The sequence below is a fragment of the Hetaerina americana genome, unplaced genomic scaffold (assembly GCF_022747635.1).
Source record: "Hetaerina americana unplaced genomic scaffold, ioHetAmer1.1.p SCAF_833, whole genome shotgun sequence".
In the NCBI taxonomy this organism is placed as follows: domain Eukaryota; kingdom Metazoa; phylum Arthropoda; class Insecta; order Odonata; family Calopterygidae; genus Hetaerina; species Hetaerina americana.
Genome location: NW_027287465.1, coordinates 1 through 24,662, shown reverse-complemented (window position 1 = coordinate 24,662; position 24,662 = coordinate 1). Strand labels below are relative to the sequence as shown.

General features: G+C 54.3%; 5 non-coding genes and 3 pseudogenes across 5 annotated transcripts; all 8 read right to left on the bottom strand.

The window, feature by feature from the left end:
- Positions 1–1,395: 1,395 nt before the first annotated feature.
- Positions 1,396–1,588, bottom strand: LOC139698355 (U2 spliceosomal RNA). The gene has a single exon (XR_011702895.1). It is a non-coding gene; the product is annotated as a U2 spliceosomal RNA (small nuclear RNA).
- A 1,511-nt stretch (positions 1,589–3,099) lies between these two features.
- On the bottom strand, positions 3,100–3,293 carry LOC139698365 (U2 spliceosomal RNA). Its single transcript, XR_011702904.1, has one exon. It is a non-coding gene; the product is annotated as a U2 spliceosomal RNA (small nuclear RNA).
- A 5,253-nt stretch (positions 3,294–8,546) lies between these two features.
- LOC139698371 (U2 spliceosomal RNA) lies at positions 8,547–8,680 on the bottom strand (annotated as a pseudogene).
- A 1,511-nt stretch (positions 8,681–10,191) lies between these two features.
- On the bottom strand, positions 10,192–10,385 carry LOC139698363 (U2 spliceosomal RNA). Its single transcript, XR_011702903.1, has one exon. It is a non-coding gene; the product is annotated as a U2 spliceosomal RNA (small nuclear RNA).
- A 5,253-nt stretch (positions 10,386–15,638) lies between these two features.
- Positions 15,639–15,772, bottom strand: LOC139698370 (U2 spliceosomal RNA; annotated as a pseudogene).
- Positions 15,773–17,283: 1,511 nt separating this feature from the next.
- LOC139698362 (U2 spliceosomal RNA) lies at positions 17,284–17,477 on the bottom strand. Its single transcript, XR_011702902.1, has one exon. It is a non-coding gene; the product is annotated as a U2 spliceosomal RNA (small nuclear RNA).
- Positions 17,478–22,744: 5,267 nt separating this feature from the next.
- Positions 22,745–22,879, bottom strand: LOC139698374 (U2 spliceosomal RNA; annotated as a pseudogene).
- Positions 22,880–24,374: 1,495 nt separating this feature from the next.
- LOC139698361 (U2 spliceosomal RNA) lies at positions 24,375–24,568 on the bottom strand. The gene has a single exon (XR_011702901.1). It is a non-coding gene; the product is annotated as a U2 spliceosomal RNA (small nuclear RNA).
- Between the last annotated feature and the right edge of the window lie 94 nt (positions 24,569–24,662).

Here is a 24,662-nt window from a genome sequence, read left to right as displayed (position 1 = left end):
GTAGGGTCCTGCGGGGGTGTTTCCGAAGGCTTCCTTGTTTTCCTGCAGCAAGAAAAGTTTTGGGGGGGCGCGGGGGGCAGGACGGCCGGAGCAATTGCGTCCCCGGAGTCCGGAGGCGAGACAGTAAATTGCAACGCGGAGTCCTTCGCTAGGTCGTGCCATCTCTGTGAGCGACACACGAGACGTATTGCAAGCTCTCTCCCCGCTTCCCGGGAAAGGTCGGGCGCAATTTTCAAACATTCCGAAAATGGAGGGGGGCATCCAGGGCGGTAATAAAGGGCCCTTTTCGCCAGTATTCAGTGGTCGACAGTTTTTCGAAAAACGGGCTTCCTCTTCACTTCACTTCCTGTGTGGTAGAGATTTAAAATCGTGTGCTGTTCACTTACTTTGCATTAATCGTCATTAGTAAAAATACGCTTTCCTTATAAATAAATAAATACATAAATTAGGGTTTCTTCAAATATAAACAAATTAGGGTTTTCTTCAAATCGGAGAATAGGAATCGAAAAGGCTGTAAAAAAGTGGCGCTTTCAATTACACAAGATGGAAAACCAGATTTCTCCATTGTTTATATTTTCCATTTTCTCGAAAAAATCGCGGAAATGGGCATCGATTTCCGCGAAATTCGCAAAAAATTTCTGAAAATTTTTTTGCAAACATTTTTCCAATTTTTCCCGAGTGCTCGCGATCGGTCGTTTCCTCCGATGTATTGAGTTTCTTTTCCGTTCAATTTTTTTTCATCAAACACACACTCCTTTTACAAGAATTATCTTCGCATAAATTCTGTGGAAAGATTGGTGTTCAAAAACTAAGGTAAAAGAGTGGAACTCGCCTATTTCCGCGAGTCGATTCGCGTCGGGTCGTCTTGAATGACGCTCCTTGCCGGGAGCGCGCGCGCGCCATCTCTTCGGGGGGGAGGTAAACAGCTGGAAGGAAGGGGCGTCACACGCCAAAGTTTGAAACGTGATCCGGCGCCTCTCTTCAACAGTTGTCGTCGTCTCCAATGATGGAATACTGAGGAGACAAGACGTTGTTGTTGTTGACGTTGCATTGAAAGCAGAAAAAATAATTGCATTATTTTCACAAAATTGTATTTATTGTTACACTTACACTTTAAAGTGACGACGACTCTCTTCAGATGGGATTTTTTTTCTTCCCAAGTTTCTCTCCTTTTAATAATTCATTCCTTTTAATACTTCGTTGTGCTGCTTCAATTTGGATTACATTACTTTTGCTCCGCTCGCATGGAATAAAATCGCTTCTCTCCGCGAAAATGCAATTTCGCGAATATTTTTCCAGCCGGATCGCCTGAAATTTGCAAGTGCGAAAATAAATAATTTTCGCGGATCAATTTAAGCTTCAATCTGTTCTCATCAGCTTTTAAGTGGACCTTTTTAATGATGGGCCGATCCCGACGGTACTGCAATGCCGGGCCAACCCGCGGCAGGGATGGAGTAAACTCCGGGTACCCCGCCAATGTCCAAAAATCAGATTAATATTCTGGTCCCGCAATGCGGGACGTATCAGATATTAAGCTGATAAGAACAGATACTACACTTTGATCTTAGCCATAAGGCCGAGAAGCGATAAGGGAGCCCTTTTCTGCAATATTTACATGTGTAGGGACGACCCCGGAGCACTTGGGGCGGAGGGCGCAGGATTGGCGTAGGCGCCGCGGGGTGGCATTGGTCGGGGAGAATTCGCGTAGGGTCCTGCGGGGGTGTTTCCGAAGGCTTCCTTGTTTTCCTGCAGCAAGAAAAGTTTTGGGGGGGCGCGGGGGGCAGGACGGCCGGAGCAATTGCGTCCCCGGAGTCCGGAGGCGAGACAGTAAATTGCAACGCGGAGTCCTTCGCTAGGTCGTGCCATCTCTGTGAGCGACACACGAGACGTATTGCAAGCTCTCTCCCCGCTTCCCGGGAAAGGTCGGGCGCAATTTTCAAACATTCCGAAAATGGAGGGGGGCATCCAGGGCGGTAATAAAGGGCCCTTTTCGCCAGTATTCAGTGGTCGACAGTTTTTCGAAAAACGGGCTTCCTCTTCACTTCACTTCCTGTGTGGTAGAGATTTAAAATCGTGTGCTGTTCACTTACTTTGCATTAATCGTCATTAGTAAAAATACGCTTTCCTTATAAATAAATAAATACATAAATTAGGGTTTCTTCAAATATAAACAAATTAGGGTTTTCTTCAAATCGGAGAATAGGAATCGAAAAGGCTGTAAAAAAGTGGCGCTTTCAATTACACAAGATGGAAAACCAGATTTCTCCATTGTTTATATTTTCCATTTTCTCGAAAAAATCGCGGAAATGGGCATCGATTTCCGCGAAATTCGCAAAAAATTTCTGAAAATTTTTTTGCAAACATTTTTCCAATTTTTCCCGAGTGCTCGCGATCGGTCGTTTCCTCCGATGTATTGAGTTTCTTTTCCGTTCAATTTTTTTTCATCAAACACACACTCCTTTTACAAGAATTATCTTCGCATAAATTCTGTGGAAAGATTGGTGTTCAAAAACTAAGGTAAAAGAGTGGAACTCGCCTATTTCCGCGAGTCGATTCGCGTCGGGTCGTCTTGAATGACGCTCCTTGCCGGGAGCGCGCGCGCGCCATCTCTTCGGGGGGGAGGTAAACAGCTGGAAGGAAGGGGCGTCACACGCCAAAGTTTGAAACGTGATCCGGCGCCTCTCTTCAACAGTTGTCGTCGTCTCCAATGATGGAATACTGAGGAGACAAGACGTTGTTGTTGTTGACGTTGCATTGAAAGCAGAAAAAATAATTGCATTATTTTCACAAAATTGTATTTATTGTTACACTTACACTTTAAAGTGACGACGACTCTCTTCAGATGGGATTTTTTTTCTTCCCAAGTTTCTCTCCTTTTAATAATTCATTCCTTTTAATACTTCGTTGTGCTGCTTCAATTTGGATTACATTACTTTTGCTCCGCTCGCATGGAATAAAATCGCTTCTCTCCGCGAAAATGCAATTTCGCGAATATTTTTCCAGCCGGATCGCCTGAAATTTGCAAGTGCGAAAATAAATAATTTTCGCGGATCAATTTAAGCTTCAATCTGTTCTCATCAGCTTTTAAGTGGACCTTTTTAATGATGGGCCGATCCCGACGGTACTGCAATGCCGGGCCAACCCGCGGCAGGGATGGAGTAAACTCCGGGTACCCCGCCAATGTCCAAAAATCAGATTAATATTCTGGTCCCGCAATGCGGGACGTATCAGATATTAAGCTGATAAGAACAGATTTAAAATGTTTATTTGAAAATTCTTTCATACAGAGTTTTAAGCAACTTATAATTAATATATAATTTATACATGACCGGCTCCCTCCAAATGAGGGAGCCGGGGAACAAGTCTTTTTGCCCCTTTATTTTGGGGAAATATTATAATAATATAGGCTTCTCGCACGAGTGTTTTTTTTTATAAAATGTTTTATATGTTTAAGTCTCTCACGGGGAGGGTTTACACTTTTGGGGGGGGCCGTTTATACACCACGGCGTGGCCATTCATACACTATGGCTCATAGAGTAAATAAAAGAGAAAGGGGACAGAGAAAGGTTTTACAATGAAGAAGTATGGAAAGAGGGGGGGAAATGATTTTACACGACTTCACTTTTGTCCTTTCCTTTTCAGCCTCCGGAGCCGTCTTCATACTGTCTATGTCCCGTGATGTGTTCGACGTAGCAGTCCCGGGTCCAGCGGATGACGTCGCTGACCATCAGTCGCCGCATGGTGGTGCAGAATCGTCGAGGTAGGCCCAGGGACTTCAGGACGGGGTCGTTCTGCGAGTCCCACGTCCCCAGGCTTCCCACGACGATGGCGGCGACCGATGACCGGTATCCCTGCTGGCGGATGGTCTCTGCCAGGGCGGCGTACTTCTCCTCCTTCGCGGTCCTGGCTGCCAGCAGAGCTCCCTCGTTGTTCTCGAACGGTACTGCTACGTCGATCAATGTCACAGTCTTGTCGGCCTGGTTAGTTATAACCAGGTCTGGTCTAAGAGTCGAGTCAGTGCCAGGTACTTGTTTGTTGACTCTGATTTCATCGTCACCTTTTCCCCGGCGTCCAATCAGAGCCCTGTGTAGTCGGTCTTGGACAGCATTATGTCTATGCTGCCACGTCCTTGAGTGCATCGTGCAGTGATTAACGACGTGGGGCAGGGTCTCCTCCGCGTAGCCACATCGCCGACACCGCTTGTCCCCGTTGGTTTCCCAACGGCGACAGGCATTGAGCGGGAGCAGATCGAGCCGAGCCCTAAAGATGAACCTCCAATCACAAAACCTGGTGTATCTCCCTCCTGCCAGGAAGTGATTGGAGGCTTCAGATTTCGCCGAGGCACGAATGACTTTCCCTTGATCGGGCTTGGCGCTTACCTTGTTCAGGTAGTAGCGCCGCACCGCGATCTTCAGGGCACCCGTCAGTTGCCTTACGGCCTTCGGAGGAACCCTGATGAAGGGGGGGCGGTCTTCAGCCCCGTCATTCATGTCCCGGAACGAAATCTGCATCTCCCTTAGCTCGTCCGACCATCTCCAGCTCAAGCCTATGCGCGCGGCGATACGGCGTGACGCGGAGCGAACCTGCGTGAAGAGGGAACTGAAGTCGCCGCTTTCCCTTCCAAAGTCATCCCGCAGACTACCACTAAGGTACTCTGCGAGATCACCGGTGGTTGGCGGTCTCCTCAGCTTCCTCCGCACTACCTCCTTCAGGCGACCCCAGGCGAGCACTCTCACGTTGGGGTCACGGGAATGGAGGAGTCGATATCCCTGCACGATGGTCAATATGTCAGTCAAGTCGGAAAGAGGGAGAAGACCTGCGCCGCCGTGTTGATGGCCAATGAAGACCATCTCAGGCGATGCCCTTTTGGGCAAATGGAGCCAGCCCTTTGCGCAGGCCTTCAGCCTCTTGTCGATGTCGGTCAAGTTTTTCTTTTTAACATTACCAGCCCGCAAGATGAATTCCAGCCTGGGCAGAAGGAAGATGTTGGTCGCGGCGATCTTCTGCCACGGGGCGAGGAGTGACTCGTCGATCTTCTTGACGTCCTCGCCCAAGCGCACCAGGTCCTCCTCGGGGGTCTGGTCCACGTGGAACCCGAACGGGACCCCGAGGTACCGGTACGCTTCGCCGTCCTTCAGGCTGGAAATGGCCGCCCCCTGGATGGTGAGTTGGGACGGCTGCACGGGCTGGTTTGCTGCAAAGTTGAGGTCCAGCGTTGCGCACTTGCTTGGCTTGAACTGTAGACCTGCAGCGGTCGCCTCTTCTCCCGCGATGTTCAGCAGGCGCTGCAGGTGCTCCTGGTCCCGGGCCACCAGCACCAAGTCGTCCGCGTAGGCCAGGATGGCGATGTTTTGCCCCTGGACGACGACTCCGGACTTGCCTGCCTCACCAGCGACCGCCCGTATCACCGGCTCCATTCCCAAGTTGAAAATGGTCGGTGATAACGGGCACCCCTGCTTGACACCGGCGCAGATGTCGATGACGCCGGTGTCGCCGCTGGTCGTCTTCACGACCGTGGAGCCCTTCTGCAACTCCTCCACGGTCCTCCTCATCTCCTCAGGCAAGTCCATCCTCCTCAGGGTGTTCTGGAGGTGTTGGTGCGGGATGGACCCGAACGCGTTCCGTAGGTCAAGCCAAGCCAGTGCGATTCGGGAACGTCTGCGTCTCATTTCGTCAACAGCTGCCTGAAGGGTGAAATTGTGCTCGTGGCACCCCTCGAACTCCCGGAAGCCCTTTTGAGCCGGGTGCATCTTCTTCCCGCTGACCGCCCAAGATAGTATGCGGTCAGCAAGCACCCCGGCGTACAGCTTGGCGATGGTGTTGCCAAGCGCTATGGGCCTCCAGTTGCCGATGTCCTGGCGGTCCCCCCCTTTGTGCAGGAGGACAGTCCGAGAGGTCTTCCACGCGGCCGGTGTCCTGGCCTCCTTCAGGCATCTGTTGAAGATAAAAGAGAGAATTCGTCCATGTCTATCGACCGCCCTCAGGTCGCCGTAGGTGAGGCCATCGGGGCCCGGGGCGGTGTTCTTGGTTCTAGACATGCGTCTCGTCACTTCCTCAGGAGTGATCCTTTCGAGGAGCAGTTTCTTCTCGGTCTCCGTCGTGCGACGGTAGACCGAGTCGTCACCCTCGTCCTCCAAGCCCCCCATCCCGACATTCCCGTAGACTTGGCGGAAATGCTTTTCCACCTCCTCCGCGGGAATGTCGCAATAGGGTGACTTATCGGACAGGATGCTCTCCACTGCCCTCCTGGGATGACTCCTGAAGAGTTTCTGTATGTCCGACGCCTTTTTCGCGTCGTAGTCAGCTACTTGTCTGCGTCTTGGTGGTTGTCTGTGCACGACGTTTCGTGGCCGAGGAGCTTCCCCTCCGTCCGCAGGTTTCGCCTCCCTCTTCCTCTCCGCCTGGGTGGTGGCCACCAGATCCTGCACCACGACCTCGAACTCCTCCCATGACTGGCCGGATGTGCTGGCCAGTCGGTCGAGCCACAGCTTCTCCTTCTGCTGTATCGGTGGCTCGACCTGTCGTGGTGCTCCTTCTGCTGCGTCTGGAGCTGGCGGCGGCGATGTTGCTGCGTCCACAGGCGGCGGTGACCCGGTGTCGTTAAGGTCACCGACTTCAGGAGGCTGCCCCGGCGCCAGGTCTTCGGCCGGAGCGTCTGCTGCTGCGTCTGGATCGGAGGGTTGCGCCTCGGTCACGTTGGGCGGCGTCGTGCATCTAACTGTCTCCTCGATTGCCTCCTGAAGGGGGGCAATCAAGGGGGGAGGTCTCTTGTGGGTCACCATGTGGTTCGCAAGCCCGCGACGGGTAGCGCATGCGAAATCGCATGCCCCGCACCGATGCGAGAGTGCAACACGTCCGTCCGCAGCCTTACGTATCCCCCCTTTGAGGCAGGGATGAGTGGACGGCTTGCGGCCGATAGTCCCACCGCAGACGGAGCAGGCGTTCACCGACGTGAGTCGGTGGCCGTGCTGCTCCATCAGGTGCCGGACGAGACTTCTCCGCATCGCCGTCCACTCCGTAGCGCGGAAGGACATGCTGCATCCCACCTCGGTGCAGGTTAACGTGTCCGCCACGGGAAAGTAAACCACAAGTTGATTGTCGATTCTCCTGGCCGACACCGCGGTGCCGGTCAGGAGAAGCGCCGGGACCCTGTCAGTCGTTTGGGGGGCGGGGGCAGTCGGGGGAATCGGGGGGGGAGAATCCAGCGCCGGACGTCTGGACGAAGAAGAATCCGGAGGCGTCGTGAAGTCGTCGAGGGAGAGAGGGGAAGAAGAACGGGACTTGGGGGGAGAATAGGTGACGTCCGAGAGCGGGGAGAAGGTCTCAAGGGAAGGCTTTCGGACGCCGGATGGAGAAGAAGAAGAAGAAGAAACGGGGGAGCCATAGTGTATGATTTTCCGCGGGCGACGCGTCCTACGCGCCGAAGCGCTTTCGGACGCGCCGTCCGGTGGTGTATGGGGAGGGGAGGAGTCGGGCTCTGACGCCTCGACTTTCCTCCTCCGCGGAGTGCGAGAGGAGGAGGGGGGGGCGGAGGAACTAGCACGCGATGGTGCTTTTCTAACGGCCCCCGCCCCCCCGTTTTTACGGGGAGGACGTGGGGGCATGGGAGGGCGTTAAGTCATGGCACAAACGGGGCCTGGCGGACGATATTCCACGGCCTGAAGGACCGTGGTACGTTGTTTTGAAAATTGTCCTTTTAAGGACACAAAAAAATTCAAAAGATATAAATGCTGAAGGCCAAGGGGGGCGACGGAGGGCTTTTCCGCGGTCTGAGGGACTGCGGAACGAAAATTTTCAAAAATACAAATTTAAATTAAGCGCGTGGCGTCCACCTGAATGAAGTCCAGGCGGCCGCCGAGGGATGGCGCTGAAGGCGCTCAACCCGCTTCTCGGCCCGTATGGGTGGGATCGGGAGGAAATTTGAATTTACCGGGGTTTTGAAATGACGGTTTTGTGGAAGATGAAGTCTTCCACAAATACCGGACGGGGGGGAGGGGGTCAATCGAACCGATCGGGCGTGAAGCGCGCCGAACGGTCGCTTGACCGGCGTCGCGGCCGAAAAGGAAACCGCGCGCCGTTCAAATCACCCGCTCTGCGCCGATCCGTACGGGATCGACGGAGGGTGCTCCCGGGGGCCCTGAGGGGGTCCGGGGGCCTCGGTGCTCAAGCTACCGGTCCGGAGGGGACCTGGCAGTGCACCGGGGGCCGGGGAACGTCCGGTGCTCAGCCTACCGGTCCTGAAGGGACCCGGCGGTGCACCGGGGGCGGGGGCCTGCGCCGGGCCTTAGGGGCCCGGCGTCGAGCCCGGGGAGGTTATCACCCCAAGTGGGCGTGGGGAACGGTCCGTGAGCGACCGGGGAGCCCTGAGGGGGCGGTGGGTCCCACGGTCCGCCTTGAAGAGGCAATGGACCGTGGGGCCATCGGGGGTCGAAAGAGGGGCTACTGGGCAGAGCAGGCGCCTAGTGTCCTGTTGCCCCTTCCCTCTGGGAGTGTCCCGGGGGGCTTACCGTTGGTCGGGGCCCGTCCGGGATTCCTCAGAGAGGCTAGAAAGGTCCAAAAGCGGTAGATCTGTTCATTTAAAAATTTGAATTTGGCGGGCGAAAAAGAAGAAAGTTAAGGGGATTAAGCTGATAAGAACAGATACTACACTTTGATCTTAGCCATAAGGCCGAGAAGCGATAAGGGAGCCCTTTTCTGCAATATTTACATGTGTAGGGACGACCCCGGAGCACTTGGGGCGGAGGGCGCAGGATTGGCGTAGGCGCCGCGGGGTGGCATTGGTCGGGGAGAATTCGCGTAGGGTCCTGCGGGGGTGTTTCCGAAGGCTTCCTTGTTTTCCTGCAGCAAGAAAAGTTTTGGGGGGGCGCGGGGGGCAGGACGGCCGGAGCAATTGCGTCCCCGGAGTCCGGAGGCGAGACAGTAAATTGCAACGCGGAGTCCTTCGCTAGGTCGTGCCATCTCTGTGAGCGACACACGAGACGTATTGCAAGCTCTCTCCCCGCTTCCCGGGAAAGGTCGGGCGCAATTTTCAAACATTCCGAAAATGGAGGGGGGCATCCAGGGCGGTAATAAAGGGCCCTTTTCGCCAGTATTCAGTGGTCGACAGTTTTTCGAAAAACGGGCTTCCTCTTCACTTCACTTCCTGTGTGGTAGAGATTTAAAATCGTGTGCTGTTCACTTACTTTGCATTAATCGTCATTAGTAAAAATACGCTTTCCTTATAAATAAATAAATACATAAATTAGGGTTTCTTCAAATATAAACAAATTAGGGTTTTCTTCAAATCGGAGAATAGGAATCGAAAAGGCTGTAAAAAAGTGGCGCTTTCAATTACACAAGATGGAAAACCAGATTTCTCCATTGTTTATATTTTCCATTTTCTCGAAAAAATCGCGGAAATGGGCATCGATTTCCGCGAAATTCGCAAAAAATTTCTGAAAATTTTTTTGCAAACATTTTTCCAATTTTTCCCGAGTGCTCGCGATCGGTCGTTTCCTCCGATGTATTGAGTTTCTTTTCCGTTCAATTTTTTTTCATCAAACACACACTCCTTTTACAAGAATTATCTTCGCATAAATTCTGTGGAAAGATTGGTGTTCAAAAACTAAGGTAAAAGAGTGGAACTCGCCTATTTCCGCGAGTCGATTCGCGTCGGGTCGTCTTGAATGACGCTCCTTGCCGGGAGCGCGCGCGCGCCATCTCTTCGGGGGGGAGGTAAACAGCTGGAAGGAAGGGGCGTCACACGCCAAAGTTTGAAACGTGATCCGGCGCCTCTCTTCAACAGTTGTCGTCGTCTCCAATGATGGAATACTGAGGAGACAAGACGTTGTTGTTGTTGACGTTGCATTGAAAGCAGAAAAAATAATTGCATTATTTTCACAAAATTGTATTTATTGTTACACTTACACTTTAAAGTGACGACGACTCTCTTCAGATGGGATTTTTTTTCTTCCCAAGTTTCTCTCCTTTTAATAATTCATTCCTTTTAATACTTCGTTGTGCTGCTTCAATTTGGATTACATTACTTTTGCTCCGCTCGCATGGAATAAAATCGCTTCTCTCCGCGAAAATGCAATTTCGCGAATATTTTTCCAGCCGGATCGCCTGAAATTTGCAAGTGCGAAAATAAATAATTTTCGCGGATCAATTTAAGCTTCAATCTGTTCTCATCAGCTTTTAAGTGGACCTTTTTAATGATGGGCCGATCCCGACGGTACTGCAATGCCGGGCCAACCCGCGGCAGGGATGGAGTAAACTCCGGGTACCCCGCCAATGTCCAAAAATCAGATTAATATTCTGGTCCCGCAATGCGGGACGTATCAGATATTAAGCTGATAAGAACAGATTTAAAATGTTTATTTGAAAATTCTTTCATACAGAGTTTTAAGCAACTTATAATTAATATATAATTTATACATGACCGGCTCCCTCCAAATGAGGGAGCCGGGGAACAAGTCTTTTTGCCCCTTTATTTTGGGGAAATATTATAATAATATAGGCTTCTCGCACGAGTGTTTTTTTTTATAAAATGTTTTATATGTTTAAGTCTCTCACGGGGAGGGTTTACACTTTTGGGGGGGGCCGTTTATACACCACGGCGTGGCCATTCATACACTATGGCTCATAGAGTAAATAAAAGAGAAAGGGGACAGAGAAAGGTTTTACAATGAAGAAGTATGGAAAGAGGGGGGGAAATGATTTTACACGACTTCACTTTTGTCCTTTCCTTTTCAGCCTCCGGAGCCGTCTTCATACTGTCTATGTCCCGTGATGTGTTCGACGTAGCAGTCCCGGGTCCAGCGGATGACGTCGCTGACCATCAGTCGCCGCATGGTGGTGCAGAATCGTCGAGGTAGGCCCAGGGACTTCAGGACGGGGTCGTTCTGCGAGTCCCACGTCCCCAGGCTTCCCACGACGATGGCGGCGACCGATGACCGGTATCCCTGCTGGCGGATGGTCTCTGCCAGGGCGGCGTACTTCTCCTCCTTCGCGGTCCTGGCTGCCAGCAGAGCTCCCTCGTTGTTCTCGAACGGTACTGCTACGTCGATCAATGTCACAGTCTTGTCGGCCTGGTTAGTTATAACCAGGTCTGGTCTAAGAGTCGAGTCAGTGCCAGGTACTTGTTTGTTGACTCTGATTTCATCGTCACCTTTTCCCCGGCGTCCAATCAGAGCCCTGTGTAGTCGGTCTTGGACAGCATTATGTCTATGCTGCCACGTCCTTGAGTGCATCGTGCAGTGATTAACGACGTGGGGCAGGGTCTCCTCCGCGTAGCCACATCGCCGACACCGCTTGTCCCCGTTGGTTTCCCAACGGCGACAGGCATTGAGCGGGAGCAGATCGAGCCGAGCCCTAAAGATGAACCTCCAATCACAAAACCTGGTGTATCTCCCTCCTGCCAGGAAGTGATTGGAGGCTTCAGATTTCGCCGAGGCACGAATGACTTTCCCTTGATCGGGCTTGGCGCTTACCTTGTTCAGGTAGTAGCGCCGCACCGCGATCTTCAGGGCACCCGTCAGTTGCCTTACGGCCTTCGGAGGAACCCTGATGAAGGGGGGGCGGTCTTCAGCCCCGTCATTCATGTCCCGGAACGAAATCTGCATCTCCCTTAGCTCGTCCGACCATCTCCAGCTCAAGCCTATGCGCGCGGCGATACGGCGTGACGCGGAGCGAACCTGCGTGAAGAGGGAACTGAAGTCGCCGCTTTCCCTTCCAAAGTCATCCCGCAGACTACCACTAAGGTACTCTGCGAGATCACCGGTGGTTGGCGGTCTCCTCAGCTTCCTCCGCACTACCTCCTTCAGGCGACCCCAGGCGAGCACTCTCACGTTGGGGTCACGGGAATGGAGGAGTCGATATCCCTGCACGATGGTCAATATGTCAGTCAAGTCGGAAAGAGGGAGAAGACCTGCGCCGCCGTGTTGATGGCCAATGAAGACCATCTCAGGCGATGCCCTTTTGGGCAAATGGAGCCAGCCCTTTGCGCAGGCCTTCAGCCTCTTGTCGATGTCGGTCAAGTTTTTCTTTTTAACATTACCAGCCCGCAAGATGAATTCCAGCCTGGGCAGAAGGAAGATGTTGGTCGCGGCGATCTTCTGCCACGGGGCGAGGAGTGACTCGTCGATCTTCTTGACGTCCTCGCCCAAGCGCACCAGGTCCTCCTCGGGGGTCTGGTCCACGTGGAACCCGAACGGGACCCCGAGGTACCGGTACGCTTCGCCGTCCTTCAGGCTGGAAATGGCCGCCCCCTGGATGGTGAGTTGGGACGGCTGCACGGGCTGGTTTGCTGCAAAGTTGAGGTCCAGCGTTGCGCACTTGCTTGGCTTGAACTGTAGACCTGCAGCGGTCGCCTCTTCTCCCGCGATGTTCAGCAGGCGCTGCAGGTGCTCCTGGTCCCGGGCCACCAGCACCAAGTCGTCCGCGTAGGCCAGGATGGCGATGTTTTGCCCCTGGACGACGACTCCGGACTTGCCTGCCTCACCAGCGACCGCCCGTATCACCGGCTCCATTCCCAAGTTGAAAATGGTCGGTGATAACGGGCACCCCTGCTTGACACCGGCGCAGATGTCGATGACGCCGGTGTCGCCGCTGGTCGTCTTCACGACCGTGGAGCCCTTCTGCAACTCCTCCACGGTCCTCCTCATCTCCTCAGGCAAGTCCATCCTCCTCAGGGTGTTCTGGAGGTGTTGGTGCGGGATGGACCCGAACGCGTTCCGTAGGTCAAGCCAAGCCAGTGCGATTCGGGAACGTCTGCGTCTCATTTCGTCAACAGCTGCCTGAAGGGTGAAATTGTGCTCGTGGCACCCCTCGAACTCCCGGAAGCCCTTTTGAGCCGGGTGCATCTTCTTCCCGCTGACCGCCCAAGATAGTATGCGGTCAGCAAGCACCCCGGCGTACAGCTTGGCGATGGTGTTGCCAAGCGCTATGGGCCTCCAGTTGCCGATGTCCTGGCGGTCCCCCCCTTTGTGCAGGAGGACAGTCCGAGAGGTCTTCCACGCGGCCGGTGTCCTGGCCTCCTTCAGGCATCTGTTGAAGATAAAAGAGAGAATTCGTCCATGTCTATCGACCGCCCTCAGGTCGCCGTAGGTGAGGCCATCGGGGCCCGGGGCGGTGTTCTTGGTTCTAGACATGCGTCTCGTCACTTCCTCAGGAGTGATCCTTTCGAGGAGCAGTTTCTTCTCGGTCTCCGTCGTGCGACGGTAGACCGAGTCGTCACCCTCGTCCTCCAAGCCCCCCATCCCGACATTCCCGTAGACTTGGCGGAAATGCTTTTCCACCTCCTCCGCGGGAATGTCGCAATAGGGTGACTTATCGGACAGGATGCTCTCCACTGCCCTCCTGGGATGACTCCTGAAGAGTTTCTGTATGTCCGACGCCTTTTTCGCGTCGTAGTCAGCTACTTGTCTGCGTCTTGGTGGTTGTCTGTGCACGACGTTTCGTGGCCGAGGAGCTTCCCCTCCGTCCGCAGGTTTCGCCTCCCTCTTCCTCTCCGCCTGGGTGGTGGCCACCAGATCCTGCACCACGACCTCGAACTCCTCCCATGACTGGCCGGATGTGCTGGCCAGTCGGTCGAGCCACAGCTTCTCCTTCTGCTGTATCGGTGGCTCGACCTGTCGTGGTGCTCCTTCTGCTGCGTCTGGAGCTGGCGGCGGCGATGTTGCTGCGTCCACAGGCGGCGGTGACCCGGTGTCGTTAAGGTCACCGACTTCAGGAGGCTGCCCCGGCGCCAGGTCTTCGGCCGGAGCGTCTGCTGCTGCGTCTGGATCGGAGGGTTGCGCCTCGGTCACGTTGGGCGGCGTCGTGCATCTAACTGTCTCCTCGATTGCCTCCTGAAGGGGGGCAATCAAGGGGGGAGGTCTCTTGTGGGTCACCATGTGGTTCGCAAGCCCGCGACGGGTAGCGCATGCGAAATCGCATGCCCCGCACCGATGCGAGAGTGCAACACGTCCGTCCGCAGCCTTACGTATCCCCCCTTTGAGGCAGGGATGAGTGGACGGCTTGCGGCCGATAGTCCCACCGCAGATGGAGCAGGCGTTCACCGACGTGAGTCGGTGGCCGTGCTGCTCCATCAGGTGCCGGACGAGACTTCTCCGCATCGCCGTCCACTCCGTAGCGCGGAAGGACATGCTGCATCCCACCTCGGTGCAGGTTAACGTGTCCGCCACGGGAAAGTAAACCACAAGTTGATTGTCGATTCTCCTGGCCGACACCGCGGTGCCGGTCAGGAGAAGCGCCGGGACCCTGTCAGTCGTTTGGGGGGCGGGGGCAGTCGGGGGAATCGGGGGGGGAGAATCCAGCGCCGGACGTCTGGACGAAGAAGAATCCGGAGGCGTCGTGAAGTCGTCGAGGGAGAGAGGGGAAGAAGAACGGGACTTGGGGGGAGAATAGGTGACGTCCGAGAGCGGGGAGAAGGTCTCAAGGGAAGGCTTTCGGACGCCGGATGGAGAAGAAGAAGAAGAAGAAACGGGGGAGCCATAGTGTATGATTTTCCGCGGGCGACGCGTCCTACGCGCCGAAGCGCTTTCGGACGCGCCGTCCGGTGGTGTATGGGGAGGGGAGGAGTCGGGCTCTGACGCCTCGACTTTCCTCCTCCGCGGAGTGCGAGAGGAGGAGGGGGGGGCGGAGGAACTAGCACGCGATGGTGCTTTTCTAACGGCCCCCGCCCCCCCGTTTTTACGGGGAGGACGTGGGGGCATGGGAGGGCGTTAAGTCATGGCACAAACGGGGCCTGGCGGACGATATTCCACGGCCTGAAGGACCGTGGTACGTTGTTTTGAAAATTGTCCTTTTAAGGACACAAAAAAATTCAAAAGATATAAATGCTGAAGGCCAAGGGGGGCGACGGAGGGCTTTTCCGCGGTCTGAGGGACTGCGGAACGAAAATTTTCAAAAATACAAATTTAAATTAAGCGCGTGGCGTCCACCTGAATGAAGTCCAGGCGGCCGCCGAGGGATGGCGCTGAAGGCGCTCAACCCGCTTCTCGGCCCGTATGGGTGGGATCGGGAGGAAATTTGAATTTACCGGGGTTTTGAAATGACGGTTTTGTGGAAGATGAAGTCTTCCACAAATACCGGACGGGGGGGAGGGGGTCAATCGAACCGATCGGGCGTGAAGCGCGCCGAACGGTCGCTTGACCGGCGTCGCGGCCGAAAAGGAAACCGCGCGCCGTTCAAATCACCCGCTCTGCGCCGATCCGTACGGGATCGACGGAGGGTGCTCCCGGGGGCCCTGAGGGGGTCCGGGGGCCTCGGTGCTCAAGCTACCGGTCCGGAGGGGACCTGGCAGTGCACCGGGGGCCGGGGAACGTCCGGTGCTCAGCCTACCGGTCCTGAAGGGACCCGGCGGTGCACCGGGGGCGGGGGCCTGCGCCGGGCCTTAGGGGCCCGGCGTCGAGCCCGGGGAGGTTATCACCCCAAGTGGGCGTGGGGAACGGTCCGTGAGCGACCGGGGAGCCCTGAGGGGGCGGTGGGTCCCACGGTCCGCCTTGAAGAGGCAATGGACCGTGGGGCCATCGGGGGTCGAAAGAGGGGCTACTGGGCAGAGCAGGCGCCTAGTGTCCTGTTGCCCCTTCCCTCTGGGAGTGTCCCGGGGGGCTTACCGTTGGTCGGGGCCCGTCCGGGATTCCTCAGAGAGGCTAGAAAGGTCCAAAAGCGGTAGATCTGTTCATTTAAAAATTTGAATTTGGCGGGCGAAAAAGAAGAAAGTTAAGGGGATTAAGCTGATAAGAACAGATACTACACTTTGATCTTAGCCATAAGGCCGAGAAGCGATAAGGGAGCCCTTTTCTGCAATATTTACATGTGTAGGGACGACCCCGGAGCACTTGGGGCGGAGGGCGCAGGATTGGCGTAGGCGCCGCGGGGTGGCATTGGTCGGGGAGAATTCGCGTAGGGTCCTGCGGGGGTGTTTCCGAAGGCTTCCTTGTTTTCCTGCAGCAAGAAAAGTTTTGGGGGGGCGCGGGGGGCAGGACGGCCGGAGCAATTGCGTCCCCGGAGTCCGGAGGCGAGACAGTAAATTGCAACGCGGAGTCCTTCGCTAGGTCGTGCCATCTCTGTGAGCGACACACGAGACGTATTGCAAGCTCTCTCCCCGCTTCCCGGGAAAGGTCGGGCGCAATTTTCAAACATTCCGAAAATGGAGGGGGGCATCCAGGGCGGTAATAAAGGGCCCTTTTCGCCAGTATTCAGTGGTCGACAGTTTTTCGAAAAACGGGCTTCCTCTTCACTTCACTTCCTGTGTGGTAGAGATTTAAAATCGTGTGCTGTTCACTTACTTTGCATTAATCGTCATTAGTAAAAATACGCTTTCCTTATAAATAAATAAATACATAAATTAGGGTTTCTTCAAATATAAACAAATTAGGGTTTTCTTCAAATCGGAGAATAGGAATCGAAAAGGCTGTAAAAAAGTGGCGCTTTCAATTACACAAGATGGAAAACCAGATTTCTCCATTGTTTATATTTTCCATTTTCTCGAAAAAATCGCGGAAATGGGCATCGATTTCCGCGAAATTCGCAAAAAATTTCTGAAAATTTTTTTGCAAACATTTTTCCAATTTTTCCCGAGTGCTCGCGATCGGTCGTTTCCTCCGATGTATTGAGTTTCTTTTCCGTTCAATTTTTTTTCATCAAACACACACTCCTTTTACAAGAATTATCTTCGCATAAATTCTGTGGAAAGATTGGTGTTCAAAAACTAAGGTAAAAGAGTGGAACTCGCCTATTTCCGCGAGTCGATTCGCGTCGGGTCGTCTTGAATGACGCTCCTTGCCGGGAGCGCGCGCGCGCCATCTCTTCGGGGGGGAGGTAAACAGCTGGAAGGAAGGGGCGTCACACGCCAAAGTTTGAAACGTGATCCGGCGCCTCTCTTCAACAGTTGTCGTCGTCTCCAATGATGGAATACTGAGGAGACAAGACGTTGTTGTTGTTGACGTTGCATTGAAAGCAGAAAAAATAATTGCATTATTTTCACAAAATTGTATTTATTGTTACACTTACACTTTAAAGTGACGACGACTCTCTTCAGATGGGATTTTTTTTCTTCCCAAGTTTCTCTCCTTTTAATAATTCATTCCTTTTAATACTTCGTTGTGCTGCTTCAATTTGGATTACATTACTTTTGCTCCGCTCGCATGGAATAAAATCGCTTCTCTCCGCGAAAATGCAATTTCGCGAATATTTTTCCAGCCGGATCGCCTGAAATTTGCAAGTGCGAAAATAAATAATTTTCGCGGATCAATTTAAGCTTCAATCTGTTCTCATCAGCTTTTAAGTGGACCTTTTTAATGATGGGCCGATCCCGACGGTACTGCAATGCCGGGCCAACCCGCGGCAGGGATGGAGTAAACTCCGGGTACCCCGCCAATGTCCAAAAATCAGATTAATATTCTGGTCCCGCAATGCGGGACGTATCAGATATTAAGCTGATAAGAACAGATTTAAAATGTTTATTTGAAAATTCTTTCATACAGAGTTTTAAGCAACTTATAATTAATATATAATTTATACATGACCGGCTCCCTCCAAATGAGGGAGCCGGGGAACAAGTCTTTTTGCCCCTTTATTTTGGGGAAATATTATAATAATATAGGCTTCTCGCACGAGTGTTTTTTTTTATAAAATGTTTTATATGTTTAAGTCTCTCACGGGGAGGGTTTACACTTTTGGGGGGGGCCGTTTATACACCACGGCGTGGCCATTCATACACTATGGCTCATAGAGTAAATAAAAGAGAAAGGGGACAGAGAAAGGTTTTACAATGAAGAAGTATGGAAAGAGGGGGGGAAATGATTTTACACGACTTCACTTTTGTCCTTTCCTTTTCAGCCTCCGGAGCCGTCTTCATACTGTCTATGTCCCGTGATGTGTTCGACGTAGCAGTCCCGGGTCCAGCGGATGACGTCGCTGACCATCAGTCGCCGCATGGTGGTGCAGAATCGTCGAGGTAGGCCCAGGGACTTCAGGACGGGGTCGTTCTGCGAGTCCCACGTCCCCAGGCTTCCCACGACGATGGCGGCGACCGATGACCGGTATCCCTGCTGGCGGATGGTCTCTGCCAGGGCGGCGTACTTCTCCTCCTTCGCGGTCCTGGCTGCCAGCAGAGCTCCCTCGTTGTTCTCGAACGGTACTGCTACGTCGATCAATGTCACAGTCTTGTCGGCCTGGTTAGTTATAACCAGGTCTGGTCTAAGAGTCGAGTCAGTGCCAGGTACTTGTTTGTTGACTCTGATTTCATCGTCACCTTTTCCCCGGCGTCCAATCAGAGCCCTGTGTAGTCGGTCTTGGACAGCATTATGTCTATGCTGCCACGTCCTTGAGTGCATCGTGCAGTGATTAACGACGTGGGGCAGGGTCTCCTCCGCGTAGCCACATCGCCGACACCGCTTGTCCCCGTTGGTTTCCCAACGGCGACAGGCATTGAGCGGGAGCAGATCGAGCCGAGCCCTAAAGATGAACCTCCAATCACAAAACCTGGTGTATCTCCCTCCTGCCAGGAAGTGATTGGAGGCTTCAGATTTCGCCGAGGCACGAATGACTTTCCCTTGATCGGGCTTGGCGCTTACCTTGTTCAGGTAGTAGCGCCGCACCGCGATCTTCAGGGCACCCGTCAGTTGCCTTACGGCCTTCGGAGGAACCCTGATGAAGGGGGGGCGGTCTTCAGCCCCGTCATTCATGTCCCGGAACGAAATCTGCATCTCCCTTAGCTCGTCCGACCATCTCCAGCTCAAGCCTATGCGCGCGGCGATACGGCGTGACGCGGAGCGAACCTGCGTGAAGAGGGAACTGAAGTCGCCGCTTTCCCTTCCAAAGTCATCCCGCAGACTACCACTAAGGTACTCTGCGAGATCACCGGTGGTTGGCGGTCTCCTCAGCTTCCTCCGCACTACCTCCTTCAGGCGACCCCAGGCGAGCACTCTCACGTTGGGGTCACGGGAATGGAGGAGTCGATATCCCTGCACGATGGTCAATATGTCAGTCAAGTCGGAAAGAGGGAGAAGACCTGCGCCGCCGTGTTGATGGCCAATGAAGACCATCTCAGGCGATGCCCTTTTGGGCAAATGGAGCCAGCCCTTTGCGCAGGCCTTCAGCCTCTTGTCGATGTCGGTCAAGTTTTTCTTTTTAACATTACCAGCCCGCAAGATGAATTCCAGCCTGGGCAGAAGGAAGATGTTGGTCGCGGCGATCTTCTGCCACGGGGCGAGGAGTGACTCGTCGATCTTCTTGACGTCCTCGCCCAAGCGCACCAGGTCCTCCTCGGGGGTCTGGTCCACGTGGAACCCGAACGGGACCCCGAGGTACCGGTACGCTTCGCCGTCCTTCAGGCTGGAAATGGCCGCCCCCTGGATGGTGAGTTGGGACGGCTGCACGGGCTGGTTTGCTGCAAAGTTGAGGTCCAGCGTTGCGCACTTGCTTGGCTTGAACTGTAGACCTGCAGCGGTCGCCTCTTCTCCCGCGATGTTCAGCAGGCGCTGCAGGTGCTCCTGGTCCCGGGCCACCAGCACCAAGTCGTCCGCGTAGGCCAGGATGGCGATGTTTTGCCCCTGGACGACGACTCCGGACTTGCCTGCCTCACCAGCGACCGCCCGTATCACCGGCTCCATTCCCAAGTTGAAAATGGTCGGTGATAACGGGCACCCCTGCTTGACACCGGCGCAGATGTCGATGACGCCGGTGTCGCCGCTGGTCGTCTTCACGACCGTGGAGCCCTTCTGCAACTCCTCCACGGTCCTCCTCATCTCCTCAGGCAAGTCCATCCTCCTCAGGGTGTTCTGGAGGTGTTGGTGCGGGATGGACCCGAACGCGTTCCGTAGGTCAAGCCAAGCCAGTGCGATTCGGGAACGTCTGCGTCTCATTTCGTCAACAGCTGCCTGAAGGGTGAAATTGTGCTCGTGGCACCCCTCGAACTCCCGGAAGCCCTTTTGAGCCGGGTGCATCTTCTTCCCGCTGACCGCCCAAGATAGTATGCGGTCAGCAAGCACCCCGGCGTACAGCTTGGCGATGGTGTTGCCAAGCGCTATGGGCCTCCAGTTGCCGATGTCCTGGCGGTCCCCCCCTTTGTGCAGGAGGACAGTCCGAGAGGTCTTCCACGCGGCCGGTGTCCTGGCCTCCTTCAGGCATCTGTTGAAGATAAAAGAGAGAATTCGTCCATGTCTATCGACCGCCCTCAGGTCGCCGTAGGTGAGGCCATCGGGGCCCGGGGCGGTGTTCTTGGTTCTAGACATGCGTCTCGTCACTTCCTCAGGAGTGATCCTTTCGAGGAGCAGTTTCTTCTCGGTCTCCGTCGTGCGACGGTAGACCGAGTCGTCACCCTCGTCCTCCAAGCCCCCCATCCCGACATTCCCGTAGACTTGGCGGAAATGCTTTTCCACCTCCTCCGCGGGAATGTCGCAATAGGGTGACTTATCGGACAGGATGCTCTCCACTGCCCTCCTGGGATGACTCCTGAAGAGTTTCTGTATGTCCGACGCCTTTTTCGCGTCGTAGTCAGCTACTTGTCTGCGTCTTGGTGGTTGTCTGTGCACGACGTTTCGTGGCCGAGGAGCTTCCCCTCCGTCCGCAGGTTTCGCCTCCCTCTTCCTCTCCGCCTGGGTGGTGGCCACCAGATCCTGCACCACGACCTCGAACTCCTCCCATGACTGGCCGGATGTGCTGGCCAGTCGGTCGAGCCACAGCTTCTCCTTCTGCTGTATCGGTGGCTCGACCTGTCGTGGTGCTCCTTCTGCTGCGTCTGGAGCTGGCGGCGGCGATGTTGCTGCGTCCACAGGCGGCGGTGACCCGGTGTCGTTAAGGTCACCGACTTCAGGAGGCTGCCCCGGCGCCAGGTCTTCGGCCGGAGCGTCTGCTGCTGCGTCTGGATCGGAGGGTTGCGCCTCGGTCACGTTGGGCGGCGTCGTGCATCTAACTGTCTCCTCGATTGCCTCCTGAAGGGGGGCAATCAAGGGGGGAGGTCTCTTGTGGGTCACCATGTGGTTCGCAAGCCCGCGACGGGTAGCGCATGCGAAATCGCATGCCCCGCACCGATGCGAGAGTGCAACACGTCCGTCCGCAGCCTTACGTATCCCCCCTTTGAGGCAGGGATGAGTGGACGGCTTGCGGCCGATAGTCCCACCGCAGATGGAGCAGGCGTTCACCGACGTGAGTCGGTGGCCGTGCTGCTCCATCAGGTGCCGGACGAGACTTCTCCGCATCGCCGTCCACTCCGTAGCGCGGAAGGACATGCTGCATCCCACCTCGGTGCAGGTTAACGTGTCCGCCACGGGAAAGTAAACCACAAGTTGATTGTCGATTCTCCTGGCCGACACCGCGGTGCCGGTCAGGAGAAGCGCCGGGACCCTGTCAGTCGTTTGGGGGGCGGGGGCAGTCGGGGGAATCGGGGGGGGAGAATCCAGCGCCGGACGTCTGGACGAAGAAGATCCGGAGGCGTCGTGAAGTCGTCGAGGGAGAGAGGGGAAGAAGAACGGACTTGGGGGAGAATAGGTGACGTCCGAGAGCGGGGAGAAGGTCTCAAGGGAAGGCTTTCGGACGCCGGATGGAGAAGAAGAAGAAGAAGAAACGGGGGAGCCATAGTGTATGATTTTCCGCGGGCGACGCGTCCTACGCGCCGAAGCGCTTTTCGGACGCGCCGTCCGGTGGTGTATGGGGAGGGGAGGAGTCGGGCTCTGACGCCTCGACTTTCCTCCTCCGCGGAGTGCGAGAGGAGGTAGGGGGGGGCGGAGGAACTAGCACGCGATGGTGCTTTTCTAACGGCCCCGCCCCCCCGTTTTTACGGGGAGGACGTGGGGGCATGGGAGGGCGTTAAGTCATGGCACAAACGGGGCCTGGCGGACGATATTCCACGGCCTGAAGGACCGTGGTACGTTGTTTTGAAAAATTGTCCTTTTAAGGACACCAAAAAAATTCAAAAGATATACAATGACTGAAGGCCAAGGGGGGCGACGGAGGGCTTTTCCGCGGTCTGAGGGACTGCGGAACGAAAATTTTCAAAAATACAAATTTAAATTAAGCGCGTGGCGTCCACCTGAATGAAGTCCAGGCCGGCCGCGAGGGATGGCGCTGAAGGCGCTCAAACCCGCTTCTCGGCCCGTATGGGTGGGATCGGGAGGAAATTTGAATTTACCGGGGTTTTTGAAATGACGGTTTTGTGGAAGATGAAGTCTTCCACAAATACCGGACGGGGGGGGAGGGGGTCAATCGAACCAGATCGGGCGTGAAGCGCGCCGAACGGTCGCTTGACCGGCGTCGCGGCCGAAAAGGAAAACCGCGCGCCGTTCAAATCACCCGCTCTGCGCCGATCCGTACGGGATCGACGGAGGGTGCTCCCGGGGGCCCTGAGGGGGTCCGGGGGCCTCGGTGCTCAAGCTACCGGTCCGGAGGGGACCTGGCAGTGCACCGGGGGCCGGGGAACGTCCGGTGCTCAGCCTACCGGTCCTGAAGGGACCCGGCGGTGCAACCGGGGGCGGGGGCCTGCGCCGGGCCTTAGGGGCCCGGCGTCGAGCCCGGGGAGGTTATCACCCCCCAAGTGGGCGTGGGGAACGGTCCGTGAGCGACCGGGGAGCCCTGAGGGGGGCGGTGGGTCCCACGGTCCGCCTTGAAGAGGCAATGGACCGTGGGGGCCATCGGGGGTCGAAAGAGGGGCTACTGGGCAGAGCAGGCGCCTAGTGTCCTGTTGCCCCTTCCCTCTGGGAGTTGTCCCGCGGGGGCTTACCGTTGGTCGGGGCCCGTCCGGGATTCCTCAGAGAGGCTAGAAAGGTCCAAAAGCGGTAGATCTGTTCATTTAAAAACTTTGAATTTGGCGGGCGAAAAAGAAGAAAGTTAAGGGGATTAAGCTGATAAGAACAGATACTACACTTTGATCTTAGCCATAAGGCCGAGAAGCGATAAGGGAGCCCTTTTTCTGCAAATATTTACCATGTGTAGGGACGACCCCCGGAGCACTTGGGGCGGAGGGCGCAGGATTGGCGTAGGCGCCGCGGGGTGGCATTGGTCGGGGAGAATTCGCGTAGGGTCCTGCGGGGGTGTTTCCGAAGGCTTCCTTGTTTTCCTGCAGCAAGAAAAGTTTTGGGGGGGCGCGGGGGGCAGGACGGCCGGAGCAATTGCGTCCCCGGAGTCCGGAGGCGAGACAGTAAATTGCAACGCGGAGTCCTTCGCTAGGGTCGTGCCATCTCTGTGAGCGACACACGAGACGTATTGCAAGCTCTCTCCCCGCTTCCCGGGAAAGGTCGGGCGCAATTTTCAACATTCCGAAATGGAGGGGGGCATCCAGGGCGGTAATAAAGGGCCCTTTTCGCCAGTATTCAGTGGTCGACAGTTTTTTCGAAAAACGGGCTTCCTCTTCACTTCACTTCCTGTGTGGTAGAGATTTAAAAATCGTGTGCTGTTCACTTACTTTGCATTAATCGTCATTAGTAAAAATACGCTTTCCTTATAAATAAATAAATACATAAATTAGGGGTTTCTTCAATATAAACAAATTAGGGTTTTCTTCAAATCGGAGAATAGGAATCGAAAAGGCTGTAAAAAAGTGGCGCTTTCAATTACACAAGATTGGAAAACCAGATTTCTCCATTGTTTATATTTTCCATTTTCTCGAAAAAAATCGCGGAACATGGGCATCGATTCCGCGAAATTCGCAAAAAAATTTCTGAAATTTTTTTGCAAACATGTTTTCCAATTTTTTCCCGAGTGCTCGCGATCGGTCGTTTCCTCCGATGTATTGAGTTTCTTTTCCGTTCAATTTTTTTTCATCAAACACACACTCCTTTTACAAGAATTATCTTCGCATAAATTCTGTGGAAAGATTGGTGTTCAAAAACTAAGGTAAAGAAGAGTGGAACTCGCCTATTTCCGAATGACGCTCCTTGCCGGGAGCGCGCGCGCGCCATCTCTTCGGGGGGGAGGTAAACAGCTGGAAGGAAGGGGCGTCACACGCCAAAGTTTGAAACGTGATCCGGCGCCTCTCTTCAACAGTTGTCGTCGTCTCCAATGATGGAATACTGAGGAGACAAGACGTTGTTGTTGTTGACGTTGCATTGAAAGCAGAAAAAATAATTGCATTATTTTCACAAAATTGTATTTATTGTTACACTTACACTTTAAAGTGACGACGACTCTCTTCAGATGGGATTTTTTTTCTTCCCAAGTTTCTCTCCTTTTAATAATTCATTCCTTTTAATACTTCGTTGTGCTGCTTCAATTTGGATTACATTACTTTTGCTCCGCTCGCATGGAATAAAATCGCTTCTCTCCGCGAAAATGCAATTTCGCGAATATTTTTCCAGCCGGATCGCCTGAAATTTGCAAGTGCGAAAATAAATAATTTTCGCGGATCAATTTAAGCTTCAATCTGTTCTCATCAGCTTTTAAGTGGACCTTTTTAATGATGGGCCGATCCCGACGGTACTGCAATGCCGGGCCAACCCGCGGCAGGGATGGAGTAAACTCCGGGTACCCCGCCAATGTCCAAAAATCAGATTAATATTCTGGTCCCGCAATGCGGGACGTATCAGATATTAAGCTGATAAGAACAGATTTAAAATGTTTATTTGAAAATTCTTTCATACAGAGTTTTAAGCAACTTATAATTAATATATAATTTATACATGACCGGCTCCCTCCAAATGAGGGAGCCGGGGAACAAGTCTTTTTGCCCCTTTATTTTGGGG